This window comes from Ochotona curzoniae, unplaced genomic scaffold, assembly GCF_017591425.1.
Source record: "Ochotona curzoniae isolate NIBS_2020 unplaced genomic scaffold, NIBS_Ocur_1.0 contig_2210, whole genome shotgun sequence".
NCBI lineage: Eukaryota > Metazoa > Chordata > Mammalia > Lagomorpha > Ochotonidae > Ochotona > Ochotona curzoniae.
The window spans coordinates 36505759-36510950 of record NW_024465369.1 but is presented as its reverse complement, the minus strand read 5'-3'; positions in this window follow the sequence as shown (position 1 = coordinate 36510950).

The window sequence follows — 5192 nt, the reverse complement described above, 5'->3', positions numbered from 1 at the left end:
CCGGAGGAGGCTCCTGGCTTCGGATTGGCATAGCATTGACTGTTGCGGCTCACTTGGGGAGTGAAGCATCGGACGGAAGATCTTCCTCTCTGTCTCTCCTCTCTGTATATCCGCCTTTCCAATACAAAAATAATAAAAAATAAACCTAAAAAAAAATTTTAAAAAGTCAAAGCAAAGCATACATAAATATTTTTTAAAATATAAAAGTCTATAACTTTTTTAGACAGCAATTTATCTTCCAAATTAGATTCAGGAAGAGAGGTTTTAAGGGAGTTATGCAAACTGTGAACAATGTATCAATTATTTACCTGCATTTTGGGAGGTAAAAATTAGAAGGAACTAGCTTTGAAAACAATTAGTAAACTTATGTAAATGTTATTAATTATTAACTTATATAAATATTCAAAGGATATGTGTGATATTGCAACTCAATTACTTGTGTTTTTCCTTATATAGAAAATCTAATTAACTGCATTTGTATTATTTTAAGTATCCCAGGAAGAATTTTAAGACACTATTTATGAAATTAGAACTTCTTAGGAACATATCTGAAGGTTTAGTTGTGTGTGATTTTCTTATTAGAAAAAAACTGCAAAAAAGAAAAAAGGGATAACCTGGCTGAGTACACTTGAAGGCAATAAGAACATTCCTAGATTCCAGAATGATGACAGAGGTTTTCTCCTATGGCCGCGTGAACTCAGACTGGCTTTTCTCCTCTGCACAGGTGCTCTCAAGTCACACTTTTTTTTTTTTATTAAAAAAAGATTTATTTATTTTATTACAAAGTCAGATATAGAGAGAGGAGGAGAGATAGAGAGGAAGATCTTCTGTCCAATGATTCACTCCCCAAGTGGCTGCAATGGCCAGTACTGCGCTGATCCAAAGCCAGGAGCCCGGAACTTCCAGTCTCCCACATGGGTACAGGGTCCCAAGGCTTTGGGCCATCCTCTACTGCTCTTCCAGGTCTCAAGCAGGGAGCTGGATGGGGCCGCTGGGATTAGAACCAGCACCCGTATGGGATCCCAGCACCTTCAGGATGAGGACTTTAGCTGCTAGGCCACCGTGCTGGGCCCTTTAAAATCTCTTTTTAAGGAATTTAAGGATAATAAAATAGTATGATTCATTTAACATCCTGGGTAAAAAAATTCTCACAAAATTGAAATTAGTAGTTCTGGATCATATATTGCAGGAACTATAACAAGATGACTTTAATATAAAAAGGAAAATAAGCCTCTTTGTGCTGCTTTGTGGCGTGGAAGCCACTTTGACCTTGTTGAGTCTGGAAGGTCATCTGTAGGAACATGGAGCATTATTGTCTGTGACTACGAAGAATTCTAAGGACTGAGACCGGTGTTGTGGTGTTATGGACTAAATTACCACTTGGGATGCTGATACGCCATATGAGTGCTAGTTCGTCTGGCTGATCTACTTCCAATCTAGCTTCCTGATAATGCACCTGGAAAGCAGTGGAAAATGGCTTAGGTGCTTAAGCACTTGAGTAAGATTGCTTATTTTAAGAAGTATTTAACAGAATCAAAATTACATTTAAAAAATCATATTTATTTGAAAAGCATAGTTATAGATCAGGAGAGAAACAGAGAAATTTCATTTGCTGATTCATTCCCCAAATGGATGTAACAGTTGGGGCTGGGCTGGGCCAAAGCCAGGAGTCTAGAATTCCATTCAAGTGTCCCACAAGGGTGCAGCAGTCAAGGACTTTGGCCTTTTTCAGGTACATCAGCAAGGAGCTGGACTGGAAGTGGAGTAGCTGAGACTCAAAAATCAGCACTCATATGGGATGTCAACATTGTAGTAGGTGACTTAACTTGCTGTGCCACAATGTCAGTCTAAAATCATAATTTTACTCAATTCTCATCATTGCCATTTTCTGATAATGATATTTCATTTTCAGCCGTGCTAGCTTGGCTATATCTAAAATAGAGTGATAAAAGCCATTTGTCTTGCAATAACATTATGACAGATTAAAGATCTCTGAAAAAGTCCCTCAATGTTTTGGATAAAACATGGAACATATAAGAAAAATCATTGTGTTGTACTTAGGAAAATGTACTTATCGGTCAGTTTCACAGTGGTTCTTTTATATTTTTTTTTATTATTTATTTTATTTTTTATTGGAAAGGCGGATATACAGAGAGGAGAGACAGAGAGGAAGATCTTCCGTCCGATGATTCACTCCCCAAGTGAGCGCAATGGGCCGATACTATGCCGATCCGAAGCCAGGAGCCTCCTCCGGGTCTCCCATGCGGGTGCAGGTTCCCAAAGCTTTGGGCCGTCCTCGACTGCCTTCCCAGGCCACAGGCAGGGAGCTGGAAGGGAAGCGGGGCTGCCGGGATTAGAACCGGCGCCCATATGGGATCCCGGGTGTGCTAGGAGAGGACCTTTAACCACTTGCGCCACCGCGCCGGGCCCCACAGTGGTTCTTTTAAGGGAGCCAATAAAGCAATCAGCAACACGGAGAAACCATTTCTGATGAAGAAAGTAAATGAGGACAATAAAACACCAGCCCAAGTTTATGGCCACCATAATTTGCTCTATTGTACCTACCCTGCACACTGCTGCCTGCCTTTTCAATTGCAATTTTTCCTACTTATTCATCTGCTGCTTTGTCACACTGTTCTTAACTTCCAACTAATTTTAATTTTCTTTCAGGTGGTTTTTCTTTAATGTATTCATTCTGAAGATCTCAGCACACGAATGCATCAGTGCTCCATAAATGAGACTGACGGCATATTGAAATAATCCTTTCTGTGTGAAATGAGGAATTATCGCCACCAACAAATAGTTGTAGTTTTTGAGTCAAGTGAATCAAAGGAAATTAAATATCTTTTTATAATTCTACAATCATGGTGTATTTCAAAATGGGTGCTTTTCTCAAAGCAAAACCACAAGAAGGGTGAAGCCATCAACAAGTCTTTCATGGAAAATTGTGAGGAAGAAAAGTGCTTATTAAATTGTATGAAGGTGACGCTCAGGCTGTGGGTGGTGAGTGTGTCATGGACTTCCAATGCAGAATTTTGAAATTGCAAGTGGAAAGAGCACAAATGTCTTATTGTCTTACCTTGCAGCACAGGGTCGCCACTCGGGCAGGCTGTGGGGAAGTTGTGGAAGTGTGGGTTTGTGGGTAAATTACTCAGGCAACCAGTTCTTTATTTGTGATACAAGGACGTTGGTTTTAGCGTGTAGCTTACCTTTATGCATTAGATTATTTTGGATTATTTACAAACTATTTTAGACTTCTCCAAATCTAGGGAATTTAGCTTTTTTTTTTTTTTTTACTTTTTTTCTCTCTTTCTCTCATTCTCTCTCCTTCTCTCTTTCTCTCTCTCTGATAGGAGAGGAGACTGAGACACTGAGAAGAGGAAATGATTGCTGAGACTGCATGATTAGTGGCAGAACTGTCAGGCACAAGCCTTTACTTCTCCTAGCCTTTAGGTTATGGATATGTATTATGCTTGGACAACATTTAAATACATGCTTTCCAGTGGTATTAATCGATGGTAAGTTAAAATTATTCGCGTAAGAAGTAATTTAACATTCGTTCTACACAGAAAAATTCAGGGTAGAATTTCTGCATGGCAAGGAGATTAAGAAAATAAAGATTTGAGGTAATGATTTTAAACAGTATATAATTATGCAGTACAGGCAAAATTTTACTGGCTTTAATAGTGATCTTGCAGGAGAAAGTAGTGATAAGTTTTTCTGTAGAAGCATGAAAATTCTAAAAAATATGGTATGCACTCTTTTTTTTTTATTAAGAAAGTCAGCGTGACCTAGTTGGTGGAATTTCATTTACACACTAAAAATGTAGACATAATTGTGACAGCAAGACCTGCAGAGGCTTCCACGGTCTCTTTTTTCCTCAGGAGAAAAAAAAAAAATGATCCCTTTTGCTAGTCAATTTCTCCGGAGCTTCCAATAGCTCTTTGGGCTTAAATCTGACCTTTTTCCTTCCTCAAGCCAGGTTTGGGGCCACAAGATAAACACCAGATGCAGCCAGCAATAAAATATACCTTTCAAGACCACAGAAAAGATGCGTGGGTTCTCTTGGCGAGTGTTTGATGTCTAATTCAGACGTAACTTTCTGTTTCGGACAATGAGTGAAGTAAGATCTTCTGAAAGAGTCAGGACATTCTTGACTCTGCTGCCTGCTCCATGTCCCATACTCCACCAAAGCCCTTGCTGAAATTCCTGAAGCTGGGACAGCAATTAGGCCCGTAAAAATGAAGTTCATTAATGAAAACTAATTGAAAATTAATTCACCATGACTCCAGGGAAGAGCTTGCATTTAAAATGTTGTGTTGTTAGCAAGCGAGTCTCTAATCATCAGAGCATGGCAAAATACTTCGGAATGACACATAGGTTAATGAGGTGGTGAAGCATCAGAAAAACAAAGTCTTGTAATATTAAAATAGCCACTGGGCGTCAGATGGCTGCCCTACCCTCCCTCGCGCTTCCCTCTCTGCTTCATTCTGCCTTCGTTTATTATCGGATGTTACAGTATTATCCTTTCCCAGGAAAGAAATTCCACATTAATTGTCCAAGTTCTGGTTTTAAGTATGAACTGTATAAATACCAATTTAATTTACCTACTCTTCAAACCTTAAGGAAACCAGTTTTTTGCTTTTTAAACTTTTTATTATTTGGGACAATTTCAAACATATACCAAAAAAAAAAGCAAACCCAGCATGCTCTATTGAAACTTGAATGTACGTCGGTGAAATGTTTGAACAGCTAGTTTCAGGAATCTACGTTAGATGACCTTTGCATAAACCTGAAGGAACATGTTTTTAGATTTCTCATATCTTCTTTATTGTAGGTTAGGTATTGCATAACGATCAACTTGCTTTTCTTTTCTTTTTTTTTTTTTTGAATTTTATGTAAAAATATTTGTTAAAGGTATTGCATATGCAAGCCACAAAAGAGGAATTGAACATTTCTTCTGTTATGATCCATCTGTAGGGTCTGGGTGTGGTCACCAAGTGTCTAAACTTCTTGCCTTGCAAGCGCCAGGATCACATATGGGCACTGGTTCGAATCCCAGCATCCCCCTTCCCATCCAGCTCCCTGCTTGTGGCCTGGGAAAGCAGTTGAGGTCAGCGCAAGGCCTTAGAACCCTGTACTCATGCGTGAGAGACTTGGAAGAAGCTCCTGGCTTTGGATTGGCTCCTGGC